Here is a 14,336-nt window from a genome sequence, read left to right as displayed (position 1 = left end):
TTTTTTCCCCCTTCCCGCTTCTGAAAGGTCATAAGTCTAATGTAATTATAGCACATATCTGTGGTAGAGGAAACACATGCCAGGAGATGATATGAACGTACAAGCCGTAAACTGCAGCTTTCTCTTTGCTAAGCAGAATGCGACTGAATCAATAGCTCTAACTAAGGCCTGCGAGGCGACTTCATTCAGGCCGACCCCTGCCTGACCCCCCGCGCTCTGCCTCGACTCTTCCCCGCGCGGCAGCAGGAAGCCTCGCATCAGAACCATGTGGCACCGCAGCGCGCCACATTGGCCCGACGTGGTGGATGCTCGTACGGACCTTTATTAAATGCCTCGTGCTTTATGTGCTGTTTCTTGAAATGACTGAGGTCCAGGCATCGGCTGAATTACGCGCTCGTTTCCTGTGCGCTTCTAACTGATGTGGGGTTTCATTCGTTAAAACCAGCTCAGATTTAGTAAATGGTGGCACCAGATGTGGAATAGAACAATATCGATTCAAGGGCTTGTTGTAATGTGCTGAAGCACTCTTTAAATTTTCTAAAATAAATACGCCGTTGGACCAAAGTCAATGAATATAAATATATACAATATAAATAGAAAAATATAGGCGTGCAACAAGAGAGTGGTGTGAAAGAGAAAACAAGGAAGCCCACAGTGGTCTGTGGGATACGGTTCAGAATGAAATTATTAATTAAATTATATAAGTTATGAATTTCACATGGCCTGGAAAGTCTGAATGGATCAGTGCCACACACAAATCAGGGGTCATGTGAGCAGCGTATTTACAGCCAGACGACTCACTGTTACGTTTGAGTGTTATTGATTATTGGAGATGACGTTAGCCTGTTTCTCATTGCTCTCGCCCCATGAAGGAATTTGCAGGGGAAATTCTGCGGTAACTGAGGTGCAACTTGTGTTTCGCTGCCATTAATATTCATAAGGCTTGTATTTTGTAGCGAGGTTGGCTGAAGTCCCCCCCATAATGTTTGCTACTGGAACCGTCTGCATTGTTCAAATCGTAGTTTCTTGGATCCGATGGAAGTGAAATAAACGCGTGCACAGATTTGACAGATCATGCAATTCATCCTTGATCACCTTTCCCTTCGCTGCAACTGAAACTACTTGGACCAAACGGTCTCTGTCAGTCACGCAGCCGCTGCTCAGCGAGGTTCCCAGGCTCACGGCGCAGAGAGGCAGAAGGAAAGGCACAAAAAAATAAAAAAGAGCAGAATCTCTCCAAAGTAAAACAAAGGCAAACTTATAAGGATTATAATAGTATGAGTGAGGATCCAAGGAACAAACAGGTGTTTTGTGTGTGTTTGTGTGTGTAGGAGGACGGAGCGCGCTCTCTCCGGTATTTGCTCCACTGGTAATCAGTGAAACACACTTCAGGTCTCCTGCTATGATTTGCCCCCTAGTGTGTCTCAAGCCTCGACGCCCGTGAGTAAGTCTGCTTTGCTGTGCCGAGGTGTGCATGTATTTATGTACTGTACGTACAGTACACATGTCCACACGTGTCAGCGTGGGTGCGTGGCGCCGCTGGCTCTATATGTGGACCGTATGTGCACGCCTCGCCATTTATCTCCGTTTCCTGCGCCTGCCTCCCCGCTGCTGAGGGTTGTACCCTGCTTGAGGTTTACTGAGTTCGCCCGCGCCTGTGTGTGCAGCCGGATGGGAATACAACTCGTAGGACATTTAATCTAGGGGGAATTTCACGCTAGTTACTGCTTGTCATCAAACGTTTCTAGGGTAAAATACTGCAGCCATCTTTTATTGGCCGATGTTTGGGGACAAATTCACTGTCAGACCCCTGAGTGCGTCGCTGCCCTCCAGATATACTTACGGGGCGTGCACGGGTGTGTGCGCGAGTGTGTGCGCGAGTGTGTGCGCATGCGTGAGGGAGGGAGAGGAAGGCGCTAATCACAGAGAGTCTGTTGCTTTTGATGCTTTTCAGTTGAGGCAAATTAATCTGAAGCAGGGTGTTTATATGTTTTTGTGTATTAGACAGAGGGAGGGAGGGGGAGAGGGAGAGAGAGGGAGAGGGAGAGTCATGCAAAGACACAGAAACAAGAAATCTCCTTCCACACAGATCCCATCTGATCCCAAGTGCTGGGAATCACTGATCCAGTGTATCTAGAGCCGTATGTGTTCACTTAGTAAGCACAGCTGCTAGCACCATTACTATGACTTCCTGCCTGTATATGTCCTTCTATCTGTCTTCTCAGCGCACACACACACACACACACACACACACACACACACACACACACGCACGCACACACACCCAAATGGGTTTTAGCTGGACACATATTTCACAGCCGCCTGAGTCGCTCTGATGTTCAGGTGTTTTAATGTAAAATGTCCTTTAATGGATATCACAGCCTTAAAGAAAAGGACACGTTCGCTCTGCGTCATCCACAAAAACCAAGGAAGGAACTCATAGCCTCAACTTTAAACGTCGGAACAAAGGCAGGAGTAATTGCTTTTTGGTGTATCTGTATTAAAAGCTTTCAGTGTTTAAGCAGGCAGTGGGAAAACAAAGGACACATTTGTTTAATAGAATAATACTTTGTGTTTTAAGACTCCAAAGCTTTCACATTTGAGCCTTAATGTTTCGACAAGCTGTTCAATCAGTTGTTTTTTAAGGACATCCCAAATGGCAGGCTGTCTCTGAAATACGTTTGCTTCTTTTACCTGACCCATTTTCCCTCGCTGCGTCTGCGCGTGTGTGCATGTGTGTGCGCGCTCTGTCCCTTTTTGCTCAGAAGGTTGTAAATGTAATCTTAGACACATGTTACTTCGGCTGATGTTTTTCAGATTGATGTCAGTTGCGATTAGCATATCTCCTGCCAAGACACAGGAGTGCTCTTTGGAGCCCGGCCTCGTACACAGCCGCTCACATACACGCGCGCGTATGCAAACCGTTGGGTAAACATAGCTCAGCTGCCATTTTGAATGATTGCGTGATGATTATTTGATGCAGCGATTTATTTTGAACACAGCCTGTAAGTAAATGGAGGCAGGAAAGGATGAGAAATCTGACGGACAAGCTGCAAAAAAGCTGAATTCAACCCCAATACGGTCTCCTGACACCGCTTCACCTGCAACACATTATTACATCCAGGCCTCGAAAAACAGATTTTAACACTCCCCGCCTTGCAACTTTAATGTAACCCCCGTCTCTCGCCCCGAAATGCCATCTTCAGGAGTGCAGCCATGTAAATGCAGCTGTGACCAACACACTCCTCGCCAACACGGTTTCATTTGCATTCATCTAGTGCTTGGGAATGGAGAAATCCTCCTCCAGTGTAGGACAGCAGGGGACCTGTGCAAAAACAAATTTCTCTGCATCTATGGAGAGCCAACGTTGTAGGGAATCAGAACACACCCTTCAGACAATGGAAGTGGAGGGGGCCTTGTTTTCTCCCCCCTATTTCCCCCGTCTCTCTCTCTCTCTCTCCACACCTCTCTGACCCCGCTTCCTCTAAACCTGCCCAGCTGAGTGAGAGGATGTGTGAAGCACCAACGGAGGGGGGGTTTGCAGTGAAACAAAAAAAAAAAATCAGGCACAGAAAGTAGTTAAAAAGAGAGAAGGAAAGATGGAAACGGGGGGAGGCGGGGCGGGAGGCGAAGGAACAACACGAGAGCGACTGACCAAACACTGGGCGACAGAATGAATGAGAATGAGGGAGGAAGACGGATGCAGCAGGGAGAGACAGAGACGGGGAGATGGGGGGGTGAGGGGGTGGGGGGGTGAATATATATGCAGTGACCAGTGTTGTGAGACAAGGCAGGTTGCTGTCGCTTTAAAAATGACTGTAATAAAAGTGACCGTCAGAAGATGGATCTGGTGATTTTGGCTTGCTAATCAGTCATTTGTGAAGAGGACCACAGCCCAGATTCACTGGCTGCCTGACACCTCTTGATTGATGCCTGTGCCCGGTAAAAAAAAAAAAAAAAAAAAAAAAAGAAGAGGCCCATTAACTGTCCTCTCCTATTAAAATGGGTGAAACGGCAGAAAGAAATGCCCCCCTCTCCCACTGGGCTTCTCTGATCCCCCGTTCACTGGAACCCCACGGCCTGTTTCCTCTCACCTCCTTTGCCCGGTTATTATTCAGACGGCGGCAGAGATCTCAATCAGCGAAGGCCTGCTCACACTTCATCCGCACGCCGCCTTCGACTACGGACCTCGCGCCCGACCCGATCGATGGACGCGGCGCGGACGCGGGGCGGCTCGACACGGAGCCTCGTCGAGTATGTAAACGAGCCGTGACGTCAGCGCGAGCGTGACTCGGAGCCTTGCGTTAGCCTCATGACATGCGTCAGGAAAAAATAATGACCCCGCGGCTGAATCTCATATCGCCTCATCTCTCCTTCGCTCTCCCACACACACACACACACACACACACACACACACACACACACACACACACACACACACACACACAAATATTGCCTACAATAATAATAACCCCACAGACGACAGCTTCAGCCCCCTCCCTCCCATCCCCTCATCCCCGCCTCACCCCCTCTCCCACATACAATCAAACAAAGCCTCTCTCTTACCTTGCGCATGACCAATCCTTCCATCTCTCCCTTCCTTTTTTTTTCCTCCTCCACCATCCTATCTATGCATGCTTATACTTTTTCAGTAAACCCAACCACACCTAACAGCAACACCTTGCACTCTCCCCACCATCCCACAGCCTACAGCTCCGCACTCACACCAATAAATACAACCCTGGTCTGCCGTTTTCCCATCTATCCCTTTTTCTCTGCCCCAGTCTCTTTTCCCCTCTCTCTCCCTTTCTCTCTCCCTTTCTCTCTCCCTTCGCTCCTGGCTGGTGCTGGTGAAATATCAGGGCAAACGGATTCCAGCTTTTTTCTCTGGCTCAGAGGGGTTGTTCTGTGCGATTTGGCCCTGGGGTGCATTTCAGCGCTTCTGATGTGAGAGAGGGGGCGAGAGAGAGAGAACTAGAGACAGAGAGGGCAACGGAGAGAATAAGAAAAGGTAGCGAGAGAGAGAGAGAGAAGACAGTGGGTTTATCCTTTTCTTTCTAAGGGGCAGTCAGCGGTTTTAAAACGACAGGCTTTTGACCGGTGTTGAACCAGCAACTTGAGGTGTGCATGCTCTTCGTAGCTTATAGGCCTTGGGGTGATCTCCATACATAATCAGGACAGTCCGACCTCGTGACAGGTGCGCTGCCATCTTGGAATCTGTCTGAGCCAGTGGACTTGAGTGGAACGTCCACGTGCCGGTGTACGTACGAGGATGAAACAGCTGCAGCCGAACACTGCCTTCACTTTGACTGAATTGTTACAAGGTCAAATAAATGAAAGACATTTAATTTTTTTGTACAAAATATAAATATTTTTTAGTACAACACAAGGTGATGTTTTGAAATTTTTCTGTTGCTAAACCTTTGCAGAAAATTCAATGCTTAAAAAAATGTGCCTGTATTTATATATCTGCAAATTCAAAAAAATTATTCATCAGAAATTAACACAGAAGTTAAGTTCATTAAATTATTTTTCAATTTCACAAAGACAAATTGATATTATGAGTTTTCAGGCCATGGCTTCAAACTTTTTTTTCAATACTCATAACTATGCATTATTGATTAATTTAGTTGAATTTAGACTGTGGAAGCAGGTTGTGTTTCATGTGTAGCTCGCATCCCTCCATGCATGCATACATGTGTGTGTTTATGTTTCATAATCTCACATTGCACCGTGGGACTCTCTAAAAGGATTTGTCATTCTCAGCTCAGCTGGGCTGATTGTGAATTAAATGCATTTTTAGGCACCTTTCTTTCCATCCCTTTGTGAACCCAGTTAGAATTGAGGTCAGGACACACAAACAGACACACACACGCAAATGCACACACCATCTCGGAGAAAGACACATAGCTTTCAGAACAAATCACTGTTGAACTACCCTGTGTGGAATGATTCTGACATTTTGTTTGGGAGAAATAGCATTTAATTGAAGGGAGGGGCGATATGGATGGCAGTTATGCAACCAAGGGAAAATGTCTACATTTCAACCCAAATTGAAAACATAACAGACTGTCTGTTTGTGTGTGTGTGTATGTGTAAGTGCATGTGAAGGGGTTGTTTGGCCAATTTAACTGTTATCCACAGTTTGCTTGCTTGTTTGATTATGAATTAGTTCAGGTTATGGGGTTTATTCCATAAAAATAATATTGACTTTGTGTTATAATATAAAGTCGTTCCTCTCCTTTGCCTTCTGCTTGTTGCTGCTTGTGCGACTGGACTACATTTGAAAGATTTGTATGTGAGGTGAGGAAGGGTAAAGCTCTCACATTTTCATAACTTCAATATTGAATTCATACTTTTGTGTGTGTGTGTGCCCCCCTAAAGCAGACGTCTGCAGCTGCGAGGGGATTTCGAGTTTTGCTCAATGACACTTAGGCACAGTAGATGCTTGCAGAAATGGCTGCTTGAACCCGGGTCATCCGGTTTAATGATGGTCACTAAGAAAGGAAGCTGAAGAGCCCTCGTAAGGACTCTTCTAATGCAGTGATCAAGCCAACAAGCATCTTTCAGGGTCAGTGCACATCTCAAAAAAATGACGCCTCTCCCTCTCCCACTCCCTCTCTCTCTCTTCCTTCTCCTTTATTCTATCTGTCGCTCCGAGCGTTGCCAATTTGTCTGAGCCGCAACCGTTAATCCGTGCGCATTAACGCAGTGGTCATTGCGCCTCCGGTTGACTTGCTGGGTTTGATAGATGATGGCGTCCAGGCAGGAGACTGACTGTACACGCTCACAGCTGACAACAGTGTTGGGTGGTGTAATATATAAATTGAGGGGTGAAGAGAGCATTCATGTTAGGCATGCTAAGTTATTAATTAAAACAATATTTTCCTTTTTGTGACCCTCAGAAACAATGCTGGAATCTAATTAATTTGTGAAATGTGAAAAGTGAGGAAACCTTTATTGAAAATTATGCAGGAACAAATGAAGGCCTTCTGCAAAAGTAGTGGCCTGCTGAAATTGACTCTTACTCCTTCCTGAGCTGCGAGACACTCCTGACGTTTTCCCCTGGATGTCGAGATGTCAATCTGTTGCCATAGAACTGACTCCTTGGTACTGGCCGGGTTATTTGCCGTGCTGGGATGGCCCATTGAGTGTCAGAGAGGAGGGGAGGGAGAGAGGGGCATGGGTGGCTGGATGATGGGGTTGAAAGGTGGAGGGGTGACAGTCCCCCAGAGAGAGGGAGAGTGGGGGCTCCTGGAGATCTAAAAGGACCTTTTGGGCCACTAAATTGACATGTTCAAGCTCCAGGGTTGCCATGAAGAAAGGACTTTAATAAGCCACGTGACAATATACAGTAGAGCAGTCTTATTTTCATTTGACCAGTAATAGCAGGCCTCCACTATCACTTCAATTAAATTTGATTTTATTGTACTAATAAATAAGAGTCTTAAATTATTATTATTATTATTATTATTATTATTATTATTATTATTATTATTATTATTATTATTATTATTATTATTATTATTATTATTATTATTATCTTTGCAATGTATTTGGAAATAATAATCGTCTAATGCCATTGTTTAATACATTTATATTTTATTTTATCAATGACTTATCGTTTCTACTTCACCTTTTATTTATTTATGCTGGAGTTCTTATTATTTAAATATGCATGACTCGCGTAAATGATAGGAATCTTTTCAGTTATTTCGTTCAGCCCTTTGCTTGTTATCATTTCATTGTATTTCTTTAAAAATGAGCATGCAGTTGTTCCCGCACACGGCAGCTTTACAGGTCTATAGGTGGATGTGGATCTGAGTGATAATCAATAGAATCTGCTGTTGAACGGAGCCGGAGGCGGCGAGATGCGCGTCGGGCAACGCGAGAAGGCCGATTTGGGGGCTTTTTTTATTCCCCTGTCCATATATGGAGGACACTCACTGGACGCGTGTCTATTAAAGAGGGATCAACAATGAAAAAGATCGGAGGAGCAAAGGGCCAAGTGGGAGGAGGGCAGCAGGGCGAGGTGAGACTGAATGGAAACAGTAGTGGTGGTGCTGTGTGTTGTGTGAGAGGGAGGCACACATGGGGACCAGAGTGTGTGTGTGTGTGTGTGTGTGTGTGTGTGTGTGTGTGTGTGTGTGTGTGTGTGTGTGTGTGTGTGTGTGTGTGTGTGTGTGTGGTGTTGATTTCCCCAAACGCGAAGTCACCCTACTTGTCTCCTCCTCCTCTTGTTTCTATCCGACTTCTTCTCCCTCTTGTTTCCCACAACACTTGTTCCTCAACGGGAGCAATATCGCGACCCCCCCCCCCCCCCCCCCCCCCACACACACACACACACATCCACGCGCGCCCCGCCTGCATCTGGGTAAAGACTTTACAGTCAGGGGCCATCGATTGCTCTTATCAAATAAACAGAGTGGCACCAGCGGCTACACGGACCCACCGTCCCGCGCCCCCGCCCCTTTCTCCTGCTCCACAGCCCCAGCAGCTGTGGTCCCATGTAAATTTTACATGATTGGCACCTCCTTATTTTAGCCCCCCACCCCTCCGCCTTTCCCCAGCCCTGTGTTGTTTTTTTTTGCTCCCCTCCAGATCATGTTGCATATTAATACACATTTATGCAATATCTCATCTAACAGCGCGCGCTGGCCACGATGTCCACGTCTGTCTCTGGGAATTTGCATACCTGATTATAGTTCCTGAAGTGCTTGATTGTTGCTGGGGTAGGTTGTGTGATGCTGAAATGTGATAGTTGGTGTGCGGGAGGGGGGGGCGGCTCAAACGCTTCCTCTTGACCCTTGAAATGCAACGTAATCCCGCGTGGCCCCGTTTGATTAGGGCATTTTCTGTCTAATTGTTGTCATCAGGACCCGCACTATCATGCTGCATCTGGAAGCGCTTTGACATCTAAGTCGACTGGTTCTCAAAAGTGGGGTTCAAAAATCCTCAAAGGTCTGCGACGACCGTGCGGGGGTCCCCCCTTACAACCCCCCGCCCCCCCCCCCTCCCCCTCCTCCCGCCCTCTCCTCGTTAAACTGAAGAGTTGTTTAATTTGACTGATTTCATCAACCTCAAATTATGGCAATTAGAGAACATATGTCTAAACACTGGTTTCGTTTAGCGCTGCGTTCGCAGCAGGTTTACAACGTGAACCTGAATCAATAACAACAAGAACCCATACGGGGAGAACCAGAGGTAGGATCCAATTAGAAGGGAACCCTTGGCACAAGGTGGCTCCATTTGGGGATCCTACACATGAAAATGTTGAGGAAGCCCTGATGTAAGTGACTGGGACAAAGTGCTGCATTGACAGTCTTCGTTTTTATCCCAGGCACTACAAGCACTCCTTTTTTCCTTCTCTGCCCCCCCCCCCCTTTAAAAGGGAGCGGAAGAGTGGGCTGATACCGGTCTCATGTTGCGTATGGATTTTCGTTTATATAATCGATTGAAATGTCCCAATACATTGATTTTCAGTTCAGTGTTTTACAAACAAGCGTTTATGGCTCTCGATTTTGTGTTAGGGATTATTCCAGTGTGACACCGATACGCAGAAGTCGGGGTTGTTGATTTTTAAATAAATGATCTAAATACAAACAAATAAAAGCCCATTGTTTCATGTATAAAAAACATAAAAACTGACGTCGGTGGGGTGAAGGCAACGAAGAGAAGAAATTGGGTGAAAAAAGACAATATTATGCTGCCTCTCTCCTTAATCAAATAAAGTGGTGTAAAAACACACACACAAAGCATTTCCTTCCCTCTGAATTTCTCCTTGAATTATATGCCATCACAAGTGTGTGTGATTGCGGAATATTAAATTAAAGTGGGATAAGTCCGCACCGAGGCGGGCTGCGTCCAATCCGCAACTCATTTCCCCTGTTGTAGCACCGCATCACTGCGCTCCTCTCTTTTCAATGACAATGTGCCAAATCTGGGCATTTTGAAAACACTTTCCATATGCTATTATCGGATCGCTACTGAGCAAGAGAAAGACAGAAAAGAAGAAAAACGGAATGCTTTATACCAAAGGTACCGACCTTCTACACATTTATTCCTCTTCTCCCCTCTCTGTGGCTTATTATACTTCATGTTTTGTGGCGTTTTAACAGAGGTAAGAAGAGGTAAATTTGAAGTTTCTGTAACGATTGCATATTTATGGGTCGATGTTGGATGGCTTTAGGGCTCAGTGTGAAAATATCGGGACAGATATTGTTGAGTATTCACAGATTAAAAACTTGAGTTTGGTGGATTGTTTTATTCATTTTTTTATTTGTTTTAGTTACTGATACGGTAAATTGGCTGGATCTACTTGTCTCTGTGACGTACCATCAGCAGTATGTTAAAGAAACCTTTTTCTTTCATTATTCCGCTGAAATTAATGGAATAATTGCGTCTTTCTGAATTTATCGATTTCACAACTCCGGACTCCAGCTGAGCACTGGTGACGACTTGCAAGTTGACTTTACATTTGGATCATTTCTGTGTTTCCTCGTGTTGTTTTGGTCAAAATACACTTGGGCTATTTGGGAATAATTGTTTACGATGGGGAAATTGCCGCTTTCTGCTGCACGCGTTGTGATGGCTACACTTAACTTCTCGCCGTGGGTTTTTCTGTGCATTTATGAGGCTTGTTTGTGCATGTGTTTGGCGGACGAAAGTTGGCCAGTAGGTCACTGTGGCAGGTTGCAGGTCAGAGCTGTGGGCTTTTGCGTGTTTTTCTGTTTTTTTTCTTTTTTGTATGTGTCCCGTCGAGGCAGAGGGGTCAGCCATGCAACCCCACGAGGGCGCCGACGCATAGGACAAACAAGGTGGATGTCTGCACGCTCAACACACTGACCAAGTGACTGTTTGATGTAAACATCGGAACGGGCTGCGAACTTGGCACATTTTTATTCAAGAATACATTCACATCACATACAAATCAAACGGATATCAAGGCACGTTTTCAGTTCAGAGAATCTATTGATGGACCAACAATGGCTCCTTTCCTTGGCACCATCCAGCGCGTCAAGCCAATGTCGTAATAATCTCCGGACGACTGAAAGCCATTGATTGTGCTGAAGTAGCTCAAGCTCAATATGAATGTTACCTTTCATATTTATACACGTGTATCAGAAAACCAATTAAAACACAATACTGTAAATATTTGACAGCTACGCAACAATTTAAAACGCTCTAATTTCTGCCTGTTCCTGTTGTGCCACGGAGAATTGTCCTATTTGCTTTACAGCACCCAAACAGTCGCGCACACGCGCCCAGACACACATACGCGCGCGCACCAGACCGGAGTTGCTAGATAAAAATCTATAATTAATTGAGGATGCTGCTGATATGGAAATTGGGCGAAATATTAGTTAACGCGGTCTATTGTCAAGCGGTCCTCCGGAGAAAGAGCATCGTCTGCGGGGAGGCAGGGAGGGTGGAGACCGGGGGGATTTACAAAACGCAGGAGGTTAAGATAAGCGGCAGCCTATATCAGTTCCCTAAATCCGCTTTGCACTTTTCCCTTTTTCGTTGAAAACAAATAAAATGACAAACGCACCTCCGCTGAGAATGTCAACGGCACGCGTGGATTTGACGACTAGAAAGTGCAAAATAAGTAGATCCTCTCGCAAACGGAGACGCTCGCGTGACAAAAAAAAATGGAAAAATGACGGAGGTTCATGCCTACAAAGTCTCCCGTCTGGGTGCTTAGAGGCGCTGAATTAGAGATCGGTCCACTCCATTCAGCTTTTGGCAAACTCAACGAACGGTCCTGGTGCAGTTTTTGCGCGTCCGCTACAGCAGCGGGCGGACGCGAGTCTCCAAGCCGTCTGTAAGCGACGCCTCTCAAGGCTGACGGGCTAGAAAACCCCCTGGAGGACAGGGAGGCACGCTGCAGCGGCGGCGGCGGCGGCGGCGGCAGCGGGAGCCTTGGATCCGGGTGAAAAGTGACGCCTCCGTTCCTCACCTCGACCCACCCACCCTCTTTGTCACGGACCTCTTTGAGCCCAGAATAAACAGCCTCGGGTCGAGCCGGGCTCGGAACCATTGGCTTCTTGAGGATCCAGTTGGTACTGTATGGGTGCAGCACAGACAGCGTGGCTGCGGAGGAGACCTGGTAGTTCACTTGCCAGCAGAAGCCTCAACACGTCCCCGAGCCCCGACACACGCTGTTCAATTCATCCCCGAGTGTCGACGTTTTCAGCTTCCGTCCAAAGTCTCCCTCTTCCCCCAAAGCCACTGTCAGGAAGCCGGGGGTATAACACAGTAAACGCTTTGCACTGGACGGGTTTAGGGCCAACACATCTGATGCACTTGGACACTAAATGTAAACGCCAGTGAATGGAGCTTTGAATAGACAGGGGGATTTTTGTGTGTGTGTGTGTATGTGTGTGTGTGTGTGTGTGTGTGTGTGTGTGACCCTGTATTGGATTTTGCAGTTTGGCTCTATTGAACGCACGCGGGGCCTCAGCGGTCCCGAAAGGGCAGCGATGACTTTCCAACATGTGCTGGATTACTGTGATGCTTTGTGGCTTTGATTTTTTAAAACTTGACTGTTTACTTGCGCCGTAGAGCCGAGCACCGCTGCTGCCGTCAGCAACGCGCGCGTGCTCCTTCACAAAACAACACGAAAAGCATAAAAACGCGAAAGAATCCTATGCGTTTGTTTGAATTATGTTTCCTGTAGCGTGTATTCTATGTCCGAAGCTGCTACGATGAGCGGCACAGTTCGACTTTGTCGTTGTTGCTCTGATTTGAGTGTCTTCCCTCTGCCTTTAAATATAATATCGATAAAAATATGTATCCACAAAGTCATTCATTTTCATTTGTTGACCCAGATCTCATAGGAATCACACGTGTATTTAATCTAAAACAATGAATTCCTAGATTATATACGCAGCCCTTCTTAAGGCGTAGTCACTCCTAGTGTCATAATCGATAGAACCGAGCGATTATTATTCACAATTAAACACCATGGGCATATTTATTGTATGCCGTGAAACCCAACTACAAGGAAACGCCGGAACGTTCTGTGCTGCAGTTCAGAAATCCTCGTCTGCGAAGCGTATTTTTGAGCAAAAATGACTTCTGAGTATTTTTAAGTATTTCTAAGTGCAGCCTGTTTGCTGTGCAGGAAGCGGTTGTCCATTGTTTTGCGCGTGATTCGGCCTTTGGAGGAAAAAGCGTACAAAAGGATTTTTTTTTCTGCAAGCATGGACCTACGCGGCCGCCAGGGCTCTGTGTGCGCGTCATTTGCAATGTGGAGACTGTTGATCAACTCACTAATTACACTTCTCTCCTCTCTCGCCCTCCCTCTCCGTCTCTCTTTTGCTCCTTCCCTCCCTCCCTCTCCCTCTCTCTCTCTCTCTCTCCCTCCCTCTCTCTCTCTCTCTCTCTCTCTCTCCCATTCGCCCTCTCTCTCTCTCTGTCTCTCTACCCATTCCCAGAGTGCATATCGGGAAATAGACACACAAAGACATGCGCACTCAACTTAATCAGCCATTTTTTTAAACAGGGCTAAAACGATAATAATTAGCAGAATAAAGACATATCGGATTTTCATTTCCTTTCCTCCGTTTCCCGACCCCCGTCCACAAGAGAAACTGCGAGGCAGCCAGTCGACACGTCGTTTCACCGCCACCGGAACCAAAATAAGGGATAGCTCTCTGAACGTTTGACATTTGTGATTTTACCCGCATTTCCCAATATAAACTTGGAGGATTATTCTAAGTTTCCCTGTTTTCCACGTTTTGATTGTCCAATAACGCAAGCCGCTGGATGTGACTGTTTTATAAAACCCAAGAGCTGAGCGAAGCGGAGGTGACGCTTTGGAGGGGGAAGAAAGTAAGTTTTTTTTCTCCTTTCCACCTCTACCTTTAACTTTTATTGAGTAGTTCGGGGTGCGTGTGTTAAATTTAGGGGTCGGGTATCGATTATCTATCTCGCTGGCGCATCTTTGACATCGGTTCTGTTGGGATAACAGGTGCTGGGTGTTTTTAAGTCCCGAACGCGGGCGGATATCGTGATGTTAGTGCAACTCTGGCGCTTTGGCTGCATTAAAACGAGCGGCTGACAGGATCGGAGGCGCGTGTGTCCGTGGCGTGAAGAGCTCGGTACCGCGTCCGTGCCTGGCTTTTCGCAAAGTTTACACGACTGTTGTCGAGATCGCGCGGCGGACGGACGCGTCCGTCGCGGACGAGGCGAGGGCTGCCCCCCCCCCCTTTGTGGATTTGCGGTGCGGGTGTCGTGTTGCTGCCTTTCAGGGAGTCCGATCCCTCGGACATGTCCGCTCCGAGCTCGTCTCTGATCGAGGGGTCCGACGCGAGGTTTCGCTCCACTTCCCG

The 14,336-nt window shown here is 46.7% G+C and overlaps 1 protein-coding gene and 1 long non-coding RNA gene across 4 annotated transcripts in view; one reads left to right on the top strand and one right to left on the bottom strand.

Annotated features, from left to right (window-relative positions):
- Window positions 1-4,968, bottom strand: part of LOC114853382 (uncharacterized) — a 43,651-nt gene extending 38,683 nt beyond the window's left edge. Inside the window, exon 1 of the long non-coding RNA XR_003785557.3 lies at window positions 4,567-4,968. This is a non-coding gene — a long non-coding RNA (uncharacterized LOC114853382). The remainder of the gene's footprint in view (window positions 1-4,566) is intronic.
- The window catches only part of zfhx4 (zinc finger homeobox 4), a 243,340-nt gene that overhangs the window by 154,858 nt on the left and 74,146 nt on the right, over window positions 1-14,336 (top strand). The window contains exon 1 of one of the 3 annotated variants that reach the window (XM_029146686.3): window positions 9,886-10,038. The exons of 1 other annotated variant lie outside the window; for it this stretch is intronic. The gene's annotated coding sequence lies outside the window, so the exon portion shown is untranslated. Of the gene's footprint in view, window positions 1-9,885; window positions 10,039-13,427; window positions 13,837-14,336 lie in introns of those variants that run through there. One more of the 3 variants, XM_029146685.3, reaches the window with a different exon arrangement.

The sequence above is a fragment of the Betta splendens genome, chromosome 4 (assembly GCF_900634795.4).
Source record: "Betta splendens chromosome 4, fBetSpl5.4, whole genome shotgun sequence".
NCBI lineage: Eukaryota > Metazoa > Chordata > Actinopteri > Anabantiformes > Osphronemidae > Betta > Betta splendens.
This window is presented reverse-complemented; position numbering and strand designations above follow the sequence as displayed.